The sequence below is a fragment of the Lissotriton vulgaris genome, chromosome 6, assembly GCF_964263255.1.
Source record: "Lissotriton vulgaris chromosome 6, aLisVul1.2, whole genome shotgun sequence".
Lineage (NCBI taxonomy): Eukaryota > Metazoa > Chordata > Amphibia > Caudata > Salamandridae > Lissotriton > Lissotriton vulgaris.
In genome coordinates this window covers 556,433,470-556,459,230 of record NC_141694.1, presented here as the reverse complement: position 1 = coordinate 556,459,230, position 25,761 = coordinate 556,433,470, and the positions used below count along the sequence as shown (strand labels likewise).

General features: G+C 44.3%; 1 protein-coding gene across 1 annotated transcript in view; it reads left to right on the top strand.

Moving 5' to 3' along the window:
* The window catches only part of IBTK (inhibitor of Bruton tyrosine kinase), a 732,550-nt gene that overhangs the window by 32,103 nt on the left and 674,686 nt on the right, over nucleotides 1-25,761 (top strand). The window contains exon 2 of the mRNA XM_086926550.1: nucleotides 22,566-22,626. The gene's annotated coding sequence lies outside the window, so the exon portion shown is untranslated. The remainder of the gene's footprint in view (nucleotides 1-22,565; nucleotides 22,627-25,761) is intronic.

Sequence of the window (25,761 nt, the reverse complement as noted above, 5' to 3'; positions counted from 1 at the left end):
GTTCTCAGGTTTGTACCTCTCTGGCGCGGGTGCGAGTTCCGAGCTCGTCAGCTCTAGCTCAGGGGAGCCAATCAGTGTTGAGGGGGGGGTTTTCGCACTCCGACTCACCCACCAGCAGGTGTGCCCCAGGAGCATCATGGACGATGCAGTCTCTCAATAGCGTGTGCGCTATTGCGTTAAAGTGTGTCGTAGCAAGGTTGCAGCACCAACTCTGGACACCGGTGTTTCGGAATTCTTGTTCCTCGTCAGCAGAGTGTAGGTTTTTCGGGATTAGCTGTGCAGGCTGCCAAGTGTTCTCAGGTTTGTACCTCTCTGGCGCGGGTGCGAGTTCCGAGCTCGTCAGCTCTAGCTCAGGGGAGCCAATCAGTGTTGAGGGGGGGGTTTTCGCACTCCGACTCACCCGCCAGCAGGTGTGCCCCAGGAGCATCATGGACGATGCAGTCTCTCAATAGCGTGTGCGCTATTGCGTTAAAGTGTGTCGTAGCAAGGTTGCAGCACCAACTCTGGACACCGGTGTTTCGGAATTCTTGTTCCTCGTCAGCAGAGTGTAGGTTTTTCGGGATTAGCTGTGCAGGCTGCCAAGTGTTCTCAGGTTTGTACCTCTCTGGCGCGGGTGCGAGTTCCGAGCTCGTCAGCTCTAGCTCAGGGGAGCCAATCAGTGTTGAGGGGGGGTTTTCGCACTCCGACTCACCCACCAGCAGGTGTGCCCCAGGAGCATCATGGACGATGCAGTCTCTCAATAGCGTGTGCGCTATTGCGTTAAAGTGTGTCGTAGCAAGGTTGCAGCACCAACTCTGGACACCGGTGTTTCGGAATTCTTGTTCCTCGTCAGCAGAGTGTAGGTTTTTCGGGATTAGCTGTGCAGGCTGCCAAGTGTTCTCAGGTTTGTACCTCTCTGGCGCGGGTGCGAGTTCCGAGCTCGTCAGCTCTAGCTCAGGGGAGCCAATCAGTGTTGAGGGGGGGGTTTTCGCACTCCGACTCAGCCACCAGCAGGTGTGCCCCAGGAGCATCATGGATGATGCAGTCTCTCAATAGCGTGTGCGCTATTGCGTTAAAGTGTGTCGTAGCAAGGTTGCAGCACCAACTCTGGACACCGGTGTTTCGGAATTCTTGTTCCTCGTCAGCAGAGTGTAGGTTTTTCAGGATTAGCTGTGCAGGCTGCCAAGTGTTCTCAGGTTTGTACCTCTCTGGCGCGGGTGCGAGTTCCGAGCTCGTCAGCTCTAGCTCAGGGGAGCCAATCAGTGTTGAGGGGGGGGTTTTCGCACTCCGACTCACCCACCAGCAGGTGTGCCCCAGGAGCATCATGGACGATGCAGTCTCTCAATAGCGCGTGCGCTATTGCGTTAAAGTGTGTCGTAGCAAGGTTGCAGCACCAACTCTGGACACCGGTGTTTCGGAATTCTTGTTCCTCGTCAGCAGAGTGTAGGTGTTTCGGGATTAGCTGTGCAGGCTGCCAAGTGTTCTCAGGTTTGTACCTCTCTGGCGCGGGTGCGAGTTCCGAGCTCGTCAGCTCTAGCTCAGGGGAGCCAATCAGTGTTGAGGGGGGGGTTTTCGCACTCCGACTCACCCACCAGCAGGTGTGCCCCAGGAGCATCATGGACGATGCAGTCTCTCAATAGCGTGTGCGCTATTGCGTTAAAGTGTGTCGTAGCAAGGTTGCAGCACCAACTCTGGACACCGGAGTTTCGGAATTCTTGTTCCTCGTCAGCAGAGTGTAGGTTTTTCGGGATTAGCTGTGCAGGCTGCCAAGTGTTCTCAGGTTTGTACCTCTCTGGCGCGGGTGCGAGTTCCGAGCTCGTCAGCTCTAGCTCAGGGGAGCCAATCAGTGTTGAGGGGGGGGTTTTCGCACTCCGACTCACCCACCAGCAGGTGTGCCCCAGGAGCATCATGGACGATGCAGTCTCTCAATAGCGTGTGCGCTATTGCGTTAAAGTGTGTCGTAGCAAGGTTGCAGCACCAACTCTGGACACCGGTGTTTCGGAATTCTTGTTCCTCGTCAGCAGAGTGTAGGTTTTTCGGGATTAGCTGTGCAGGCTGCCAAGTGTTCTCAGGTTTGTACCTCTCTGGCGCGGGTGCGAGTTCCGAGCTCGTCAGCTCTAGCTCAGGGGAGCCAATCAGTGTTGAGGGGGGGGTTTTCGCACTCCGACTCACCCACCAGCAGGTGTGCCCCAGGAGCATCATGGACGATGCAGTCTCTCAATAGCGTGTGCGCTATTGCGTTAAAGTGTGTCGTAGCAAGGTTGCAGCACCAACTCTGGACACCGGTGTTTCAGAATTCTTGTTCCTCGTCAGCAGAGTGTAGGTTTTTCGGGATTAGCTGTGCAGGCTGCCAAGTGTTCTCAGGTTTGTACCTCTCTGGCGCGGGTGCGAGTTCCGAGCTCGTCAGCTCTAGCTCAGGGGAGCCAATCAGTGTTGAGGGGGGGGTTTTCGCACTCCGACTCACCCACCAGCAGGTGTGCCCCAGGAGCATCATGGACGATGCAGTCTCTCAATAGCGTGTGCGCTATTGCGTTAAAGTGTGTCGTAGCAAGGTTGCAGCACCAACTCTGGACACCGGTGTTTCGGAATTCTTGTTCCTCGTCAGCAGAGTGTAGGTTTTTCGGGATTAGCTGTGCAGGCTGCCAAGTGTTCTCAGGTTTGTACCTCTCTGGCGCGGGTGCGAGTTCCGAGCTCGTCAGCTCTAGCTCAGGGGAGCCAATCAGTGTTGAGGGGGGGTTTCGCACTCCGACTCACCCACCAGCAGGTGTGCCCCAGGAGCATCATGGACGGAGGAGGGGCTAGCAGTGTGCGATCCATTGCAGTTGATTCTACAAATGGGCTCCCTTGAGCCTTTAAGCTGACGAGCTTCTGGATGATGCACCTGCGTGCCGGTTAGGCATCAAGGCCTGTGACGGTTGCTTGGCGGCCTTCTTTTCCACCCCAACTACGTTCTCTACTGATGAGGGAAGATATCCCGAAACCCGGGCCATGTCTCGGGTCTAGAGATCTTCACAACAACAAGTACTTACTTGCACCTACTGAGGTGAACCACTTACGAACTATACGTACCAGAATCCTTAGGGGCGATCCGGAGGAGGGGCTAGCAGTGTGCGATCCATTGCGGTTGATTCTACAAGATTAACTGAACGTAAACAGGATATTCTTAACAATCAAACAGTCTTAGAAAAGTTCAGTCATCTCACTCAGGAGAAAGTGGAAAATCTTATCCTGAAAAAATCCATTCAGGGTCACCCCTGGATCCATGCCCTGCTACAGTCTTTCATATGGCCGCAGAAGTTATTGCTAAGGTCCTGACACCACTCTTAATCAATATTCTAGAACAAAGGCATTTTCCGACGCATTGGAAAAATTCATTGATAAAACCTATCCTGAAGAAGCCTAACCTGGACCCAACTGAAGTCGCGAACTATCATCACATCACCTCTTTACAGTTTCCTTCTAAAGTGTTGGAAAAAGCAATAAACGAAGAGCTAGTAAAATTTATAGAAATCCGCGACATATTAGATCAAGCACAACATGATTTTAGACCACGCCATAGTACTGAGTCTGCTTTGATTGCAGCTACTGAAAGCATACGTACACAATTGGATCAGGGCAGGAAGGTAATACTGATATTGCTTGATTTATCTGCTGCATTTGATACGGTAGACCACCATTTACTTCTTCAACAGTTGGCAGAAATAGGAATCATAGATAGGGCAGCAGATACCATTAAAACATACTTGGTAGAAAGACAACAAACAGTGATTCTAGATGAATACAAATCCCCTTCCTTTCTTATACCATGTGGAGTACCTCAGGGGTCGGGACTTTCGCCCACCTTGTTTAATATATATGTAGCCCCACTGGCAAAGCTTATTCGCTCCTTTGGCTTCACAGCAATCTGTTATGCAGACGATACACAAATTGTCATCTCCTTGGTGGATCCATTGGAGGATGTAGCAGCTCGCTTTAAATCATTCAAGGCCCATATCATCAATTGGATGCAGAGCAATTGTTTAAAGCTTAACACTGGAAAGACGGAGGTGTTAACCTTTGGAGGGGATGCCTCTCTCTGGAATACAACCTGGTGGCAGGACTCTGCAGGACTCTGCCCTAGTCCTGTAGGAAAACTAATGAACCTGGGGATTGTAGTAGATGACCAGCTTTCCCTGTCCGACCAGGTAAACAGTATTATGTCTTCCTGTTTCTATATGATCAAGATTCTTAGGAAAATTCTTCCCTTTATTCCGATGTCTCTCAGGAAAAGGGTAGTCACTGCATTGATCTTGCCGAAAATCGACTATTGTAACTCATTATACCATGGGGCCAAAAAAAGTGTCATACACAAACTGCAGACTTTACAGACTGCAGCATGCACGCCTACTGTTGAACCTACCTAAGTTCAGCCCCATTAGCCTGGCGATTCAAGAGCAACTTCACTGGCTCCCGATTACTGCTAGAATTAAATTTAAGTCGATGTGTATTCTACACAAGGCTTTACACAGTAATGGACCAGGACAAATCAGACAATATGTTGAGTGCTATGTCCCATCAAGAAATCTTCGTTCCGCCTCTGCATCCTTGTTAAGAGTCCCTAAGTTATGGAATTCCATGCCCCTACATCTTAGAACTCAAAAAAGTTTATCCCAATTTAGGCGGGATCTTGAAACCTGGCTGTTTTAATATTTAGCTGCACTATTTCTGTTTCAACCCCTCTGCCTTGTACCCTGTGTTTCGGACAGTCCAGCGCGAAGACGCCATTGGCATACACGTGCTTTATAAAACCCTCATTTCATTTCATTTCAAACTATGGAAAGGAGCCGGTTTAAAGTGAATGTGTTAAAGCGCCGCTCAAAGGTCTTGTTAATTCACACTTGTTTTGGGTGGTTAAAGGCTGTGCGCTGTCACATTGAGTTTGCAGTTTACTTTTGTTACGTATCCTCATTTGATAAACTGCATGAAAGTGAAAGATCAGGTAACCCAATGAAGTAGTATTGAGTGTTCTCCTTGGGCGATGATGTCACAGGTAGCCATTCATGTTTTTACAAGCGTGTGACGATTCAGGTCTTTCCCTGTTGCCAATGTGCTGTACTACATTGCTGTTCAACAGGCTGTAAGCATCATGCTACCAGGAAGACCAGCTCGCAAGCGGTGCCACACACTGTGATTGCAAAACTCGAACACAGGCCACATACGTAAACGGACACAAACATAGACAGTCAGTCACTATGTCACTTCACACGCTATGACAGACTCGAGCCGCATTGGTACTAAGAATTCCATGAGAAACTATTTGGTTTTCTTGCCAAGAAACTGATATACGTTTCTCAGTACCTCAAGCTTAAAACAACAATAGAGCTGTTTTTGCAGCTAGCGCATTTTGATCAAAACAACAATAGCATGTACATGAAGAAGTGTGCTTAGCTGAAAGTGCTTTCAAGAAATAAAATTGCTCATCTGTTACTAATTGGCACTTGTCAGGTGTTGTGTAAAAAAACAAAACACTGCGCCAAAAAATGCTCTTACCAGGAACAAAAGAGAACTCAAACCACCACCAACAAACAAGATGGTTACAAGCAAATCACTTTTATAGGCCAGACAGACATACTCCGCCAGAATGTCCTTTTTATTCAGTGACCTATGACATGAGGAAAAGCACATAGGCTTTTTAAGTCTAAAAAATGAATGGCTACAAGATAACCCTGTGCCACCAGTACACAACGGTACCCTCAATTTATTAAGTAATTTACACCAATAATTAATCACTCAGTTTGCATTGTGTCCTATCTAAATGATTGTGATTAGTGTAATTACAGACACATCGACCTAAATAGCATACATGTACATAAAAATTAAAACATATAGGCATTTCACATTTCAAGTTATTAAATGTAAGTGACACAGTTGACTGTATATTTGTCTCCTGATGGGCAGTTGAACCTAGAGACAACCTGTGACTGAAACAATGTTGATCCCCTTTGACTTCGGTATGTGTTTTCATCCAACCACAACTTAGACAAAAGAAATTCTTACAATTACCCGTGGAAGACTCCGAGACTCTGGCAGGGAGGCGGGAGGGGGCTCACCACTCTTTGCAGGGCAGGCTGCAGCTTTTCATGATACAGCAATACACTGAATGTGCGAGTTGCTGCATTCGCTGGGTGTCGGCAGCCTGTATCCTGAAAGTTACGTACCCCTGGGAAGTTGCTACTGTCAAAGACTGTCAGGAATATGTACTCACATGTGCATCCATTAATGCAAACACAAATGTAAATATGTACATTTTGGCATGCAGTTATGTCATGTTAATGTGGCTGTGATGTGCTTCTGTCAATATTGTTCCTGTTTCTTCATGGTTAAACTATTTACCACTTGGAGAAACTCCGTTCTCCTTGGCAACATCAGTGTTGTGGACCCCCACCCCCCAAAACCCCAATATGTAAATACGTTTACTGCTGTTCATGACAACGGGAATTAGCTGGAAATACTCATAAACTTTCCACCATTATGTAATGTCCAGAAAGCCACCCCACAGAACAGATCTTGAACAAATTCTGTTGTACGGTTAAATATTTAAATGTGACAAATCCCATTTGCGACTGAAAATCAACACTATTCTCGATTTTCTGCCTTGGGAATGTTAATATGTACTTATTAATAAAGGTATTTGCGTGATATATAGTTGCTCAAAAATGTTTGTGAATCAACCCCTACATCATTTTCATACAGTGATGCACCTTTCTATGTCAGTGGGTGGAGAGCTAATACTGCACCCTTCTATAAATACTTGTGCACAGTCATCAATCAATTCTCAAATGAATTTGTGAAAACATTCACAGCTCATGTGCAACGGTCTTCTACCGTTTGTATGGCATGCCCCTTTTTAGGTCGAGCCTGGGCAGCGCATGTGCTGCCCTGCGAGCCATGCTGTATTTGAGTATGTACTTGAAGCCCTGCCCACTCTCTTCCCATATTTGTCATTGGCCTGTGTTATTGTCCTTTGTAAATGCTGGCTTCTGATTCATTATTAGGTTTAGTCCCTTCTTAGTCCTGCCTTGTCTTCATTTGTAACCTCCCATGAGGACTGTCCCTTTTACTTCGGTTTTTACACGGTACGTCTTATTAAGTCTGTAAGCACTATTATCTATAATGAGTTTCTCTTACTGCAGGAGGACAGGAGGGTCTCTCATGCGCAGTTGTGACCACTCGCTTGTTTATCTCTTAGCAAATGGGAGGTTCTTAAGGGTCCATAGGAGACCGAAGGGGGCAACTCAGCGATGCCTTTAGGGAGGTCAAAGGTGCGTGATGTAAATTCTGGTAGATTGGGCGTGTTTATTTTCTGAACGAACACCTATGTTAAACAGGAGTGTGCTTTAGGATTGCTCCTCTGCTCACTTGCTAAAAACTATGACTTCAACAAAGGGCTCTTACCCTCTTTTCTCAATTTGTTCCTCTGTGAAATAGATCCAAAAAAGAAAGAAAGTCTTTGGCTGCTAATGTCTCTTTGGACACATTCTCCCGCAACCGCAAACCCGACCGGAAGGTATTGGAGCGCTTTACTGAGCAGTTCTCCAATTCCAAAGTAGCAGCTTGTTGCGCTTTGCTCCTCTGCACAGATTACCTGTAAAAGGTGTGCTTTCACCCCACCTTAATGTTGTTCTCGCTCATTTTCTTTACTCCCCCTGCCAGCCACACTGCTCTGTCTATCATTTGCTTCCCTATGCCCTCCATGCCCCTTCCCCCACTGCGCCATCATTTTTGCTTCCCCACACCTGCAGTTTTGCTCCCTCAGACCCTCCCCATCTGTGTTCCTTCTGCTACCTTCTGTTTGCACCCCGACCCACACACACACACGCCAACACACTTTTAAACCAGCATTTGGAATGTAATAGGTCTCGCATTTGCAAGAGAGTAAGCTATTGGCATTGTAAATTACAATGCCTTTTATTTATGTTTTACGTTTTAAAAACCAAAACATAAATAAAAGACATTGTCATTTACAATGCCAAAAGCTCAAACTTGCGTAAATGCGAGACCTGTTGCATTGCAGATTCTTGTTTAAATGTGTCTTTATTGGTTTTGACATGTAGATCGTACAGGTGCCATGCCTGTAGTAGAATGTCAACAACAATTGATGTAAACAGTATGTTTTTTATTTATCATTTAGCAATATTGTTGTGACACATTAGAACAGAAACAGCATAAACCTAACCTAAAAGCAAACACTACATACAGCCTGCCCCATTAACTGATCCCGAACCACACCGTATTCCCTCGACATCCGTCTCAGCAGCCTACAGGTACAGCAGTATTGGCATTTCTTTAAGGACTCCCTGAGTGAGTCAGTATTTTTCATCCTACGGTTGGCTCCATTTGTTGCCGAAAAGGAACATAGCTTGTTTTTTAGTGGAACAAAAGGCTTACGTCAGCAGCTCTACACAGAGGTAGAGGGTAACCAAATGTGATGATAGTGGAGGCCAGATCACTGTTTGATCTACAGAAACACAGGGCTGCCCCACAGGCATAAAATGTTCTTTGTGGTCCCCCAGACAACTCTTGATATGGCTAGCGGGTAAGCTGGCTTAGTGCTGGACCTCCCCAACAGCAGGATTAGATGGAGAAGAAAGAAAATAAGAAATGTTAGCATATTAAGGGAGTTTGCTTGCCATCCAGAGTGCACGCTCTGCTTACCTGCACATTGTAGCAGTATGTTGTCTTTGCAGCCTTTCTCAGGGCTCCCCTGATGGGTAGAGAGGATTTCTAGTTCCTCTATATGGATTTATGCACTCCTTTGGCAGACTAGGGAATTCTACGCTGACAATGCCAAAAGCACCTTAGCCCAGAATAGCTTTAGCAGGCCTGTTTCCAGCCAGGAGAGAGTGTGCAGAACTCGCCTACTCTCCGTGTAATTAATGGCAGCAGGGCCCTCATAGGTCCGTTTAGAAAATGTGTTCAACAAGGTCAATAGAATTTGTAACATATATGTCCACGTGCAGGCAGTTGAGCAGCAGTGCGCTGCCACTCAGAGTTCATACATTCAAACAAGTTAAAAATCTAGGCAACATGGCTCGGACATAGTTTCCCTTCTCCAAAAGGTGTCTGTAAGGGTACTTTTCCCAGAATGTAACACATGGGCGTCTGCTTTTTCATTGTGTTGTGGTAAATTGCACCCTTTGTCCTTATGTCCAGTAACCTGCGAGTATGTGATCTTTCTGATCTGTAGTTGACATTATGAAGTGTCAAAAGCACTAATCATGTTCCTGAATCTGTCAGCAGCCTTCAACACTCTCAACTACCCTATCTTTATTTATAAGTGGATGAGATGGTAGGGGCTACAGATAGATATGCGAGTTCAGGTATGTCAAAATCTTGACGAGAATTAAAATTGGTTAAATTATGTCAAATAGAAAAAAGGTGCAATGTGGTCCATCGCAAACGTCCTTATTGTATCTCTTTGCTTTTAAATATTTGTTTGAATCCCCTTCATAATCACTTATTGACTATCAATTCACACTATCATAGCTATGCTGACAATACTTAAGCTGTATTTAGATTGGCCCAGAGAACCTTAGGAGCGGGGCAAACGAGATCTTAAGCAACATTGAACAATGGATGGACTGTAGTTACTTTTGTCTAACTAAATTAACAAAAAATTGGGGTTATGCTTATTTACTTTGTAGCATTGCATAATGTGTAGGTGAAGTAATCTGATTTCCTGGTAGAAAATACATTAATATAATGTGAATGACAAGTGAATACCTCCAAAAAGATGTTTGATTTGAGACTATCACTTGATGCTCATGTTAACAGTCTGGTTTAGAACACCAGCATTCATCTAAATCTTGTTCCGAAACCTACACAGACGTTATTGTTTCAGGGAACTAGTGCTACTGTAGGCACACAAATAGTAGAGGACCGGTGAGATTAGTGTATGCTTTTTTTTGTGAAGTTTTCTAATACCAGTGTTTGAAAGATGCAGATTTTGTAGAATTCAGCAGCTAGAACAATAATATACACCATTGGGGGCACATACACACCACATTTTGAAAAATCTTAATTAACTCCTTGTGAGTGAGGGTTCAAAGTTAAGTACTGACATTGGTGCACAAATCAGTGATTGTATGTGCTCCTGAGTACTCGGACAAAAACTTTGTACATGTCTGCACTGCTCTGGGCCAATTATTCAGAGAACTATAAAAAAGATTTGAGGGTAACAAAAAGAGTGAAGGTATTCCTAAATCAGTTCGAAACACTGCCAGAACAGTTAAGAAGATGCCAGGATTTGGTGCCCTGCAGGAATGCTGTTTTGGGCAATCGCAGTGGAACAAGGGTGAGTCCTGTTTTATACCTGGTGAATGAAAGAAGGGGTCTGCTTTTGCTTTACCAGCTCAATCACTTTTAGTGTAGCCCATCCCTTGAAACGAATACTTGTTTTTTTCGCTTTTCTTTTTTTAATTTTTTTTTATTTAGTTGTAGCAAAGTAAGTCGGCTTTATTTAATGACCTGTAATCAGTGCTTAAAATGGGCCAGTACTCACCAGCACTTCTAAATGTTCTGCGCTTGAGTACCAGAACTTCTCGTTGTCCAAAGAGAGTACCGGTACTCATGGGGCAGCAAGTCAAACTCTGAAATTTGGCATGTACAAAAGTAAGCTTGGCAGAGGTTGCATGTCAGCCCAGCCCGTTTTGGTGAAGCACTCTGATAATCAAGTGCTAATCTACCCTTTCAAGGTGCTAACTGAGCAGGTGCCCGTTTGCATTTATTCAGAGCTGCCAGGGAGTTTGGGAGGGGCCGGAGTCACACTGTGATTATTGACACAAGGTCCACTCAGGCTCCTTGGAATCAATAGCACAGTAGGTGTGTGAGTAGGGATTTATAACAGCCAGGTCTCGTAACTCGGCGTGAAATCTAGGAGAAGGCTTCCTGATGGGATAGCAGAGTAGGGCAGCTCTCGTTTGGAGCCAAACTGAGGAAGAATGCAAGCATTTTCTAAAATGCATGTACTGAATGTCTTGTCTGCGCGCACAAGTGCTGCTATGTCACTGCGCGTGTGTCTTAAATGAGTGAGTGTTGTCTGCAGTGTCCAGCACCAGATATACAGCTGCAAGCCTTGAATAACCACACTCTGCCCATAAAGCACACATGAAAGGGTCTGCATGTAGCAAGTGTTAGGCCACTTTCTCTCCCTTGCAGATCTGCTTTCTCTGCAGTTTCAACACCGTTGTATTTTGTTTTTTAGAGGTCGTTTTCTTTTGGGTAAAATGCAGGGGCTCTGGGAAGGGTAGAGGTGGGAAACCAACAAATTAACAAGGCGAGCCCAGTCAGAGCAGAATCACGAAGTCTGGCTGGGCCTTAAAAGACTGTGCATAAGTGGAGCCTTCAAAACATTCCCATTGAAATAAGTGTATTTTTTATCCCATGGAAGCATTTCACCTTGGTGCATAATTTATATCACAGCATTGAGAGGAGCTTTTGCTCCCACGGCAACAACACTGCCATTTGGGGACTAGGAGCAAGGCGATTTTCATGTGTACATTATATATGGCCTATTTTCTTTTCATGAATGAAGCAACATTATTGTGTATTAACACAAGATGTGATTGTACAGCACACACCTGGAACTTGTGCATTTGAATGTTCTATCATGTGTGCTAACTTAGAAAATAAAGGCTTGGTGAGATAAAATATTTGTCTGGGATCACACAGTTTGGTCATATGGGGAAGCCAATATTGATCCCAGAATTTCTGCTATCACTTTGTGCAATTCAGCCTCTAGGAGGCTATATCTTTCTTTCTCTCCTGTATGACAAAAAAGGTCACTATTTTGTCTTTATTCGTCGCACATGAGACTAGAGCTTGGTTGGCAAGCAGATGCAACATCAAAGTTCAGTTCATTTTGGGCTTGAGAGTGCAAGATGACCTGGAACTGAGCCAGTCAGGCATCCTGGTTCAAGCTTTCAGCAGCTTCCCACCCCCAGAAAGAGGGATGCACACTTTAGAGCAGGTAAGGAGCTTTGAGTCAAAGCTATGCCATCTAGGTGGGGGTGATGTCTTCTTGGTGGCAATGAGGCAATAGGGTTAACCATAGTTAAACGTTTTCAAAATATGTTAAAGGAAAATATCTTGTGCAAGTCATATGTGATTTAGATGTTGCACCATGAGAAGCCCACTTTAATATGAAATGTACCTTTTGTACGTATAAGGGGAAGGAATACTCAAGATATATCAGAACTGCTTTAGTATCATTATACACAACTGCACACCAATTAAATCTCAGTTAAATTAAATGTTTTGCCGGGTCCCATAGCACTGCCCATTGCCCCGCCCAGTAGCCCCACCCCAAACCCCACCCCCTAGTCAAAATCTCAATTTGATAAGTACCTGCACTTATTTTTTTCTATTTAAAGCACTGCCTGTAATACTACAGAATTAAGCTGCTAATAGTCGTGGTTTCAAACTGCTCTACAGTTTCTTTCTTATCTTCTCAGTTTAGATGAAATTGATTTTGTATTGCTAATTATGCATGTGTCATAGATTCAAATGTTATGTATCTAGCCAGTATTGATGTAGCAATTGTAAAAATCTTTGTGGTCTGGACACCATGGCAGTTTGACAAACAGAGTGCAAGCTACGGCAGATGAAGTATTGCACAGCCTACCATCTGTGTCCTCACTGATAGGCAGTGGTTCCTGGTAGCGGAAGGTGAGGTGATCTTCTGGGAATGGGACACTACTGCCGGGAGAAAGGATACAACGCTGCAATTTGGTCCAATCTCAGGCGCGCCCCAACTGAAATTCAAGCCAGGATGACTGCATAGCGCAGGACTGCAAAACTGAACTCAGCCTGGGAGACAAAACGGATGTTTATTGGTTCTACCCAGGGCATGTTTTCCCCCTCCACAACTGTTCCTGAGCTCCACTCCTCGCAGTGACTCTCAGACTTGAGCCTGGTCCCGGAAACTAATTGCACGCCTAACAGCTATGATGACTGCGTGGGCCATCTACAAAAGTGGAGTAAGATCTTGGGTATTGGACAATCTATTTGTGCCGGCGGGGAACTGTATATAGAACCGGGCACTCAGCTCTGTCTGGGGATCATCCTGTATGACATATCAAGATGGTGTGTAACAAATCTGTGAAACAAGCATGCATTCCGGGGTACAGTGGCGGAGGAGGGAAAGAGCTCACAATAGCCCTTAGGTAGGCATTAGAGGAGCGTGACCCCACCTCCTTCAGACAATTGCTGCTTGCCATTCAGGATACCCACTCAGTCCTGGAAAATAAAATTGACATGTGGCAGTAATTATCAATCTCCTATGCACAGATATAGGTAAGATTTAAGAAAGGGTCCGCATTAGGGAGGTCACTCGAAAGGAACATGCAGGTCCGTTCAAACCTAGAAGCAGAAGTGTGCGAGGTTAATAAGAGAAACCACTGATTACATGCTAGAATCAAAGATGCTGAAGGACAGTCCAGACATAACACCGTGCACCTGGTTGACGTACCAGAAAAAGCACAGATGCGGAGCGTTTTGTGGGGAATCTGGTGCTTCATGCAATCAAACCTAGTGACCTATCCCTTCACTTCTTGGGTGAACGAGCACATAAGGTGCTTTGTGCCCTGCCCAAACCCAGAACCAGATGGTACCCCTCCTGGTCCTCATTCTGAATTTCAGGAACTGTGATGCGATCGTCCGAGTGGCTCACCAGCACAATCCCCTACAATTTGAGAACCACACAATAATGATTTTCCCGGACTGCACCAAAGTGCTCCAGGCCTGATGGTTGAAGGAGGAGCTTCAGAGATAAAACCTGCAATACATGATGATTTTCCTGGCACTTGAAAGGTTTTTGAAGAGGAGCGCTCCTGTTTTTTGGCTCACCAGAAGATGCCTGTAATTGGCTCAAGGCAGGTGGAATACATATGACCAGGAAAGAGATGCGCATTGTCAGAGTGGCCAGAGGCCGAGAGAGGACAAGGCAATGACATCACCATCAGATGCAGAAGAGGATGAAGCGATTGCACTATTGCCAACCTGATTGAACACTAAGACTCATGGCTCTATGGGCAATTGAATGGCAGTTCAGTGGTGGTGAGTTCTGAAGCATGGAACACACTCTTACTAACTGAGAGACACTCCTTTACTTGGGTGAAGAAAGGAAACCTGGAACATAAAAGTTCATGTTAAGGTTTATTAAAAGGAATGGAGGGGGGGGGGCAACAGGCACCTTGAGCATTGGGTTCTCCTGGTCATTTCAAAACTGCAGTTTCAGGGCGTAGGGAGTACATACATGGGGAAGGATTGACCTACACGTTATGGGGAATTACACACTCAGAATGATGGGGTGCACCCTGAGACCTCTTCATTACTCACAGAACACATGACTATACAATGGCTTACTGACGGGCGCTGGGAAGGGCTCACCATCTTATCTTGGAATGTAAATCATCTGGAATATAAGCTGAAGAGGTATGTAAACTTCTGTTCCCACTTGGTAGGGAACAGCCGTGGTTCCCGGGAAAGGGCTGATTCAAAATGTTGTCTCACTCTGGATTCACAACAGGGTTGCGTGGAGTAGGAACTTTGGCTCGCAGATCCCTCCTGTTACTGGTTGCAAAAATATGAACGGATCCAGGGGGGTTGTTTTGTTGCGGTGAGTGGGGTCTGGGGGGGGGAGCAGTTTACTGTGGCCTCCTGGTATCTTGGCATCCTGGTATCTCTCACTCGGGCAACAGTAGCAAGCTCTGAGGAAGCTGTGACAGTGGCTGCTCCTCCTGGTGGGGAGACTTCATCTCACTATGAGGAGAGAGGGCGACAGGATACTCTGTGGAAAGCAGGCAACGTGGCAGACACACGATTTTGCACATTCACAGAGGCTGTGGATCTGGTGGATCTATGACGGGAGGAAAATCTTAATAGCAGGCAGTACTCGTAGGCTTCGGGCAAAGCCGGTCCTACCTCACTATTAGACTACTTCTTCACACTTGGGACAAGGGCAACATTTTTGCGACACGCTAGGTGGAGTAGGGAATCTCAGACAACTCCCCACTGTTCATACGATTGGTGACTCCCCACCCTTTCCACCAGGGTTGGAGGTTGGACCCCTGGGAACCGACTGGCTGACAGACTAAACTGTTCCTGGGGATGGCAACAGAGCATTACTTTTAGGAACACGCAACATCGGTCCAATCCAAATTTAGTGTTTGGAAAGCATACAAGTCAGTGGTCAGGTGGTACCTCATCTCTTGTATTGCAGGGGAATAAGTAGGAACAGAATAGGACAGTCACAACCCTGGGAAATAACTTCTGCCAGTGGTAGGCGGAGCTGAGTATAAAAGGCTGGTGGAGAAGGAGGTGGGGGCGTACTATAGGTTCAAGCAACACGACTATATGAAGTCTGGAATAAAGCAGGCGCACTATTGGCATGGTTAGCTCATAAGGAGGAGCGTCGTCGACTGGTGCCACATATGGAAGATAAGGATGGGGATATGGGCCTCGCTGCAGGGGAGAATGGCAGAGTTATTTACTTGGGGGCCTATATGGTTCTCAGATGAGGTCCAAGTGACGGGAATGTCGTAAGTTGGTTTCCCTCTATTCCGACCGCTGTACTTGATAATGATATCAATAATTATGACAGATGCTTGATGGAAACATTGGAATTTAGGAGATTAGGATGGCACTAATTCTGTTGAAAGTAGGGAAAGCTCCTGGCCCCAACAGATTCCTGTGTGAACTTTTTTATATGCCTAGGGAGTAAATTAGTAGACTCTGTTAGGGATATGTTTTACGAGCTAAGAAGGTCGGCTGGCCACCATTGGTAAAGGAGGTAAATCATTAGAGCAGTGTGCCTCATGTAGGCCTATCACTTTGCTCAGTGTGGAAGTGAAGATTCTGGTGAAGGTGCTGACGAATTGACTGATTCATGTCATAGACAAACTGATATCCACAGACTAGTTGGGTTTTATGCCCCAAAGATCCACGAAGCAGAACCATAGGCAGCTGCTCAGATTCCTGGCCAGACGCCGTGATTTGAGAAAGCCGGCAGTTCTGTTCACACTCGATGTGGAAAAGACAGTTTACTCTGTAGAGTGGTGCTACTTGTTGGCAGTACTACAGAAGATGGGGTTTGGACCAGAGTACCTGGTATGGGTCCGACTTCTCTATACCAGACACAAGCGAGGGTTAGGATCAATGGAGTGCTGACAAGAGCATTTGAGTTGAGCAGCTGGGCAAGACATGGATACCCCATTCCCCATCCTGTTCGTGTTGATGCTGGAGCCCTTGACTGATTGGGTGTGGGTAGATGCCCAGATTAAGGAATAAGGTGGGTCCTAGACTGGCAGGATGAGATCTCACTATATGCGTACGATCTCCGGCTCAGTTCACACCACAGTTTGTATAGATCCTAGACATATTCAGGAAAGACTCAGGGAATCATCTAGAACAAGCCAGTGGTGTTCCCTCTCTCCCCATGGCAGGAACGTGTTCGCCGGGAGAGCCCCCAGACTTGGTCGCAGGAGGGCTTTATGTACCTAAGTATATACATTACACTTGATCAGATGGAGTTCCTTAGGTGTAAGTTAGAATAGGTCGTTGAGGAATATAAAACAGATGTAAGACATTGGTGGACACGTACACTCTTGCTGCTGGGTAGAGCAGCCCTCTACAAAATTATCACCTTGCCCAAACTCCTAGACATGTTACAGAATACACAGTGCGAGATGCCTGAGGCATTCTTTTAGGCTGCAGACGCCGATCAGAAATCCATATGAGGGTGTAAGAGCACGCCCAAACCTCCATCTGTACTACAGGGTGACTCAACTACTGTTAGTTAATGGGTGGCCCTTTGATTCTCAACTAGAACCGACTTTGCAGGCAGACAGATACCACATGGGCTCAGAAGAAAAGGAGGGCTACATCTGCCAATTGTAGTGTACCAGCCATCCCACCCAGACTATAACATTGGGACCGGCGCTGGCGACCCATGGCATATGGTTTGAGCAGATACTGCCCAAATACATTTTATTAGTCTGCAATATTGGTGGTGAGGAGGGACATCATGCGCTGTGGGGCAGCCAGAGGGTTCCAAACATAGGTCAATGGTTGGCAAGTTTAGACTGGCGCATTTAGACAGACATAAGGCCAGAGGGTGTCCGAGGAAATTCATTAAGATATGGGGCCTTGACAAGAATTCAGAGACCTGGAATAACACAACACGCTATAGATGTGGAGAAGTTGAGGGAGGGGTGCCCAGAGACGTCACAATGCTTGTGATATCGGGCAATGCAATGTGAGAGACTCTTTTTGTGCACTACCATGCCGCATATGGGAGTCTACTGGACTTAGTTTTCCTCTGATGAGTAAGAGACATATGCCCACATGCATCAAACTGAATTGCATTCGCAAACGGTGCGAATCACAAAATTCGGCCGTTTGCGAATGCAATTAATTGATTTGGGATGCATTAAGCTTTTTTGCTTTTTTTGCAATTTTAGAAATCGCAATTATGTTGCGATTTCTAAAATTGCGATTGCATTTAAGAAATCGCATTTCAAAATTGCGAATTCGCAATTTGGAAGAGGTAAATTAGCATGAAGTTGGACTTCATGCTAATTTACCGAAAACTTACAAACATGCACAAAATTGCATTTTTTAAAGTTGCATTTTACACACACACATGTCCTTGGGACATGTGTGTGTGTGTAAATTGCACTTAAGTTTAATTTCAGGGGTGCAAGGAGGGGTTCTTTGGACCTCCCTAAACCCTTGAAATTGCATTTTCAATTTGCGATTCGCAAATTGAAAAATGCCAATTGTGAATGCCTTCCATTTGATTCCTATGGGCCTTTTGGCCCATAGCAATCAATGGGAATGGGATTCCTTATTTGCGATTCGCAAATTGAGAATCGCAATTAAGGAAAAATAAGAAATCGCAAAAATATTTGCGAAATTTTGATGCATTGCCGTTTGCGAATTCTTAATTGCGATTCCTTAATTTTCGCAATTAAGGATTCGCAAACGGCAACATTGATGTTTGTGGCTGTATGTGATATAAACTGTAAATGTGTTGATTTGTTTTTTTTATGTTTGTATCAGCTGTAAACATTTAATAAAAGGAGCTATTAAAAATACATGTCTTATCCAAAATATAGGCTTTCATTTCTTTTCGAAAATTCATGGGTTCTATCATAACAAATTCCATTGTATTCTGCCCACCTAGGGTATATCCGGCCTCATGTTTAAAAAAACAAAAAAACTCGTATACCTTAATTTCCAAAGTATAGCATTGTTAAAAATCATAATGTTTTGTTCTAGTAGTTGCACAAACGTGGTACTGATAACCCTAGGGATGATGAACAAGAAAAGTCACCAAAATATAAGGTTATCAAAAATACTTTGAACAAAACTACCTGTACTAGCTCACTCTTGATAGGTGTACAGGAATGTCTGCTGTCTATCAAATTTAATGCGAAATTCAATGATTTTCAAACTGGCAGCAAGTTATGACTTTTGCATTGAAAATTTAAATAATAAATTGTGGATTACGAGCTGTCTAAATCTCTGTGTGAAGATAATCTTCATTATATAAAGATTGAACACTTTTTAGTAAAAATTATACATCATGGTTCTGAATGTGCATAAGCTCTAAGAGTTCCATTTAGTGATTTTCTTTTAGGTGTAAAGCAGCCTTTTTTAAAACAATGAATTAACTAGTATTGCTCCTTATTCACAAGTCAAAGTTTTGTCCACCCAAAAATTGATCAGTGCGAGGTCAAAAACTGTGCCTTTATTTCAATGTGGTATTGCTGACATAAACCACATTTCAGTTCTATGCCTAAGCCATAGCTGTTATGTTGTAATGTAGATGCAATGCAGATATGTAGAGTGCACTATCATCGGTGGAGTATCCTTGATCTGAGCAGGTCTGAGTCTACGTGCACGTAGTACCTAGTGGGACTACTGCTTGAAAAGTCAGGTTTTCATCTTCTTGCGGAATTCAAAAAGTGAGGAGGGGGCTCTTATGTGTAGCGGCTGGTTAACTCATACTTTAGAAGCAATGTAGGAGAAGGCTTGACCGCTGTATCTGTTTTTCTGTAGTTTGCGATTTGTGCAAGTAGGAGTCCGGACAAGCGAAGATGTTTGAAAGGTTTGTGACAGCAGATACAATTGTTGAGGTATGCGGGGCTAGTGTTATCTAGTGCCTTGAAAGAGTGGGTGTGCTTTCTTTGTATAAAAATGAAGTGAAATTGTCTTCAATAGCTGGTAAACCTGCTAAAAACAAAATCTGATGCTGCATCTGCCTTTTTGTCCTGTTTAAGTTTCTGGAGTACATATGGAGCAGAGCAACCACACTTCATTGAAAGTTGAAGTTTTCCCCCTACTTATTTCTTTAGTTACTTTTTCAGACTTTCTTTTATAGGATGGTTTTTGACTTTCTGACCTGACTTGTTTTCCTGCCTTGTATTATCCCTCAAAGACAGTAACTGTTGGGTTTATGAGCGAAATATTCACTTGTTAAATCTGTAACCTTTTCCTACGAAGCAGAATTACTTTTTGCATGTCTCAAATAAAATTTCTATCTTCACGCGACCCAATATAATAAATACCTTTAGCTGTACTGACCATCCATGAAAAATTAAATGTAACATATGTAGCGCTTTTGAACCGTAAGGCGATACAATCTCTTTAATGATTGTTATTGAGACTCTAAGACTTGGGGGCCAAAAGAAGATAATTATTCGGATGATTATAATTTTTTCTTCCTTTTTAGTTCTCACCTACCGTGCTTTAGTTATATTTCCACTGCTGATGTCAGACCTTGCTTTGTAGTTTGTAGTGCATTGGAGGGTCTCTCTCTCTCTCTCTCTCTCTCTCTCTCTCTCTCTCTCTCTCTCTCCCTCCCCCTTTTTTCTCTCTCTCCCCCCTTTTCTCTCTCTCTCCCCCCTTTTCTCTCTCTCTCCCCCCTTTTCTCTCTCTCTCCCCCTTTTTCTCTCTCTCGCGTCCCCTCCTCTCTCTCTCTCTCTCTCTCTCTCGCGTCCCCCTCCTTTCTCTCTCGCGTCCCCCTCCTCTCTCTCTTGCATCCCCCTCCTCTCTCTTCCCCCTCCTCTCTCTCTTCCCTCTCCTCTCTCTCTCTCCTGCTTTCCCTGCTCTTCCTCTTATCCCTTTCCTTCTCTCCCCCGCATCACCTCCCCCCAACCCCTAGAATCTCTTCCTTTTATTGACAGTTTTTGGCTACCACTGCACTATTAGCAGGTGCCCATCTTAAAATCTTTTTGACCATTTCAGGATGACTTGCCATTTGTGCATATGCTGGTGGGTGGGCACCTTTGCATGGGTGGGTTTTATTTTAACAAGCCCCATTAAAAGATGGCCACCACCGAAATGTGCATCCCCTGTAGTGATCTTGAGCAGAATGTATTTAAATAAATCAAAGTACATTAAAAGATTGCTGTTGTGGATGCATGCACATCCACGGTGGCCATCTCTGAGCAGCATTTGTTGAAAAAATATAAATGCATTCAAAGATGCCCGCCATGGATGACCCCTCCCCTCAGTTCCACATCCACCCCATCCACGGTGGCCAGCTTTCTGCAAGCATTTGTTAAACATTTCCAAATGCTCCTAAAGATAGTCGCAGTGGTTGAGTGTGCATCTGTGGTGATCACCTTTTAAATGCAGTTAGAATGCTTCAAAAGCCTTTCCAAGATCGCTACCGTGTATGCGCACACATTCAGGGCAGCTACCTAAGCCACAAATAGTATTGGCAAATCCCCTAGTTTTCACTGGCGAGACTGTTGGCTTTGCCAATGCTTATTATTTGTGCAGTTCCACTCCTGAATCAGAGTTGACTTCTATTATCAGCTGCTTTGAACAGTCTTTCATGTCTGCAGAAAATCTGTACTGCTATAACATCTGCCATTTTTAAAGACATTTTTTGTTTAACCCCTTCCATGCTGATGACGAACCCCAGCCGTCATGCACTACGGTACTCGTGTGTTGATGACGGCTGGGGTTCGTCACGGCCCGCCCCTGTTCGTGCTCTTTACAGCACACCTGGGGAATCGCGGCCGCATGGAAAGGGTTAAACTCCTGATTATTTAACTCAATAAGCCCGCTTGTGGACTGAGGTGCTTAGACTAAAGTGTACAGCTTTATGAACCATTTTGCAAACTGGTGATAACTAGACTTCAAACACCTCCTAGCATCTGGAAAGGTCTTTGTACAACCAACACAAACATATGTTTAGTAGTAAAGAGGGAGAAAACGTGGAAAGGGAGAAGTGACGGAGAACTGGAGGAAGACAAATGGTAGGGAAGTGAGAAGAAATAATGGAAAAACTAAGGGATCTAGAGAGACGCGAGGGAAGATTGGATGACTTGTTAACATTGCTTTGGATGAACATTTTTATCAAGAAGGGATTGCTAAACTGCTTGCTGAGCCCCAGACCAGGGATTTGCACCTCTCCAAAATTTCTGCAGTGCGGTTTTCGACCCAGTGCTCAGTTTTGTCAAAGAGAAGAGTAAGACTCAGAAGAAAAGAGGCGGGGAGGGAGAAGGGTTGATAGGAGGGCAAATTGATTATAGGGGTGTTACAATGAGAGCGAAAGAGGGAAGGGAATGAAGAATTACGGTTAAGGCCTTGCACTTTGGTGCCCATCTTATTTCTTATGTCTCATTGCACAATCTTGCCAGTCTACCAAAACATATGGAGCAGGAAAGAGGTGGAGTAGAGACAAAGGGATAACATGAATGAGTTCAATATTAACAGGTGCATTAACTGAAATAACTGTAGTTCTTCACCAGGGTACGAAGGAACCATCTGCTGTTTACCTTTTCCATCCTAGGATTCCAGCCTCAGCATAAGCAATCAACCAAGCTGAATGTCAATCCACATCCCCTTCCAGCCCTATAAAATGATGGGAGGAATGTTTTGGGAGGTAATGTGGAAGAAAGTATATGTGCCCACTCTGCATGTTAGTAGTTACATCGTGACTCTGTCCTCCAACCCTTTCTTTCCTGGGATACGACGAACAAGTTAGCTTGATAATCACATATGCGAACTCAGTCTTTTAAAGTGGAGCACCAATTGCTTCTTCCTGTTGTACCTGCCTCAGGTGTATTTCAGGGTGCACTTTCCCTGAAGATTGTCCTGTTTCAGAAAGGGAAGAGAATTGCATAAGCACCTACAAATGCCAACCACGCTGTGTCGGTCCCTGTAGCTGCTACACTGAATTTTGACAGTAAATTGTTTCTAATGGAGACTTAATCTTTGAAAATCCCTTTTCTGTTAATTTCTCCAGGCTTGAGTTTGCCAAAAATAGACACATATTGTTTTTTGAGATTCTTAAGGAGTAATTTAGTTTGCACTCCAAGCAGCCTAAATACTGTTGTCCAGAGATATTCTCAAACTGCATGCACATTTTTAGCCATAGTACATTTTGCAGTGCACAACTCTACTGACTCACTCTACGGTATGATTGCAAAACAATCGACTCCAAAAGCTCTGGTGGTCAACCTTTCGTTATGAACATGGATTATGTTCTGCTCATGAAATGAACTGTTGTATTTTCTCTATTCTTGTAGGTACTGCCTTTCAGAAACAGATCTTCCAAAACCTGATGCTGCTGCTGTTCACATGACTTGGGTAAGTCTCTGCATTGTCATAGGTTAGCCTGTGCATCCTCTTTAAACTACATAGTTTTATTATATATTGTCTCTGGATGTCTTCTGTTAGAAAGCGGTAAGCACATGTGTGGTAAATGAAAGAAGCAGAGTCCACTTAGTAAGTTAAGATCCTTTATTGCAGGTTCCTTCCAGGTTAGATAGACAGGTTAAGATTGTAAGGTAAACCCCACCAGGAGCCAGCTGTTAGCAGCTCAGCCTGAGATGACCAACTGCCACAGTAAGTAATAGAAAGGCACAATGAGCTAGAGGGACACCCTGGCATTCTATGATGTCACAGATAACATAGTACAGTCTAGCCAGAGAAGAACAGTGAAGAGGACATTTACTACAACATGCAGGGCTGGGGTTTAGCTGTCTGCATCACACTAGAAGAACTCTGTGATACATACTTACCCAAGCGTCATGGATTGTCGTAGGGCTAGGCGCAAGTCTTCAGAGTGTCCTTATTGACCCAGCGGGAACGCAAGAAGTTCTTCCTCGTCACAGAGATGACTTGGTATGTTGTTGGATGGTCTTCTGTATCCTACATGACATTCCTGAATATTACAGGTTCCCAAGCCACATCTGTCTGCATGTGTCTATTCTACCCTAATAACCTCAGCATTTTACCCTATGGCTAACTGTATTGTGATAATGTTCCCTTTAGAAGGTTGCTGGTAATATTGTTCTCAGGTTTGTTTTCCACTTTAATCCTTCACCCTTCTTCAGATGCCACACAGTGAGTGTGAGTGACTTCCTTTGAAAAACCTTTAAGAGACATTGGTAGAAATTAGCAAAGCCTCCGAATTTTGCACTCCATGAATAGTGTAGGGAATTGGCCAATCTGCTATTTATCCAGTTTATCAGTGCTAAAAATGGTGGGGATGCTGCTTGGCGATAGGAATGGCAAATTCAAATATTGCCAAGATACATATTTGGGTGGGCCTTCATGTACTGTTTTCTTTTTTATAGCGCATAGATTTGATTTCATGGAATGGATGCAACTCGTTCTTTATCTAAAGGACAATAAATGTATGAAGTGGCTGAAGCATTTGTAGTTGCTTCTCACTAAATATTCCCAGAATTGTAAGAAAATATTTGACTCCAATAATAGCCTCTGGCTTTTTTGAGATCCCAGTTATCAATGCTTGCTGAAAAACCTAGAACAGGGTTATTTTTTTACCTTATTGTAGCCCTTAACAGACGTATATATTATAGAGGTTAAATATAGAACACGTGTTTCCTAGGCTATTTATGGGCTGTGCTTGTTTGGTCATTATCAGTTAGAACTATGCGCTGTTAATCAAATCAAAATTGTGTGTTTTCCAAAATGACCTCTCTAGCAGTTAGGCACAAGAAGTGTAATGCTCTTTTCCCTGATGTAAACAATGTTTCATCTGCTTCAAGAACATTAGCAGTGGCTATTTTCTTTAGCCCGAGGAGACCCCTCTATTTGACCATACCAAAATCTTCAGAGGTTCTGATAGTCTGATATCTGTCTGATCTGTGAGACTCAAAAATGTATTCCCGCTTTGAGGCCAGAGAAAATGGCTGAATAGTTTGAGAGCTCCAGAATATAGGGGCTTTCTTATGCTACCAATTCCCTGTTTAACAGGAAAATGGAAGGTTAGATTACCGGAGTCTCTCAGAGCGAATCTATTAGGGTGCACCTCTGATCTCCGCTGACCGCTGCCCATGTTTGGCCCACCCACCTGGGAACACTTCGCGTACACTGTGCGCCTGGAATAGAATTAAATGGTGACTGAAACGGAAGATGCGACCTCTACATCCCTGATGACCCAGTGATTGCGCCAAAGAAGAACATTCCCTTTTACTTGGTTGGTCCAGACTTTATCAGAATCTTCAATAAAGGGAAATACCTATTCTTTGACGAGCCTGCAGATCTCCAAGCATTTACATATAACCAGCAAAAAGCGGAGATGATCATGTAAATCTTTCAACAGGTCTTCTCGTCTCAGCTCAGCTTGTACTCCCAGATAAAACTCATGCAAGATACGTTTTTTGTGAACTCTCTAAGACTACTTAGGTTTCTCTGCAAGTTTTTCACTTTCTGCTCCATGAGATTTGGGGATATCCATTATAAAAGGGCGGTCTACGATAGAGCTGTCCACTGGGGTCTCCTATGGAACGTGGCTTACAAAGCTTTCTCTGTATGACAAATAGCCAGAGGTCCGCTAACTCACTGGCGTGTTTTTCACCAATATACCACACTCCTTTTGCAGTACTGGAGCCTCGAATCACAAACCACAAAGCCTCCAAAACCTGGTCTGCAAAACCTCTAAACTGCAAATCACAAAACATAAGTCACAAACAACTACTTTAACGCTGCTACACCTACCTCACCTCCCTTATATCTGAATGACCTCACACGATACACATAGACCTAAAATCATTTTATATGGCTCTGCGTTCCCTGCTCTCTCAGGTTGGAAATGAAATACTCAGCGTGATCTTCTGCATTTATATATTCCATCTCATTAAGGAGAACTACCATCAGGACTAACAGTCACTAAATATATATTCCTAATAGCAAATCTTTTACTAAATACTGACTGTAAACCAACAGAAGATTAGCAACTCACTCTCTCCTTACGTTGAGTTGAATTACTCTCACTAGCCATCATCCTCTATAGGCCACACTAATATTCCCACCACATACACTCTTATTGAATACATGTTGCAAATCCTCATCGGCTTCCATTAACGCTACTTCAAACCATTAACTGAGGCTAATTTTTCAAACACTTTACTTCTCTCCTGCATTGTTATTCCAATTAGTAAACACATGTTTGGGTGAAGTTCTATAATGTTTATGTGGTTCCTGTATGTTAACGACCTGATAATGGTTACATAGTACTTAGCTACCACATCGACAAACAAGTCGTATGCTTTTCAGTTTGTTTCATCATGCTATGTACTAGCTGTCTTCCAATTAATCCCTTGTCCATCTTTGAGCTCTCGCTGTGCGGTTCCGTGACTCCCACTGCTCCGCATTATCGTATGGTTTGGGGTGGGTTGTTTTTCAGTTGTCTCCTCTCTCTTCCCCCTCTCATGACCCCATTCTGTGAGCCTGGCCATTGTCTCAAACCATGTG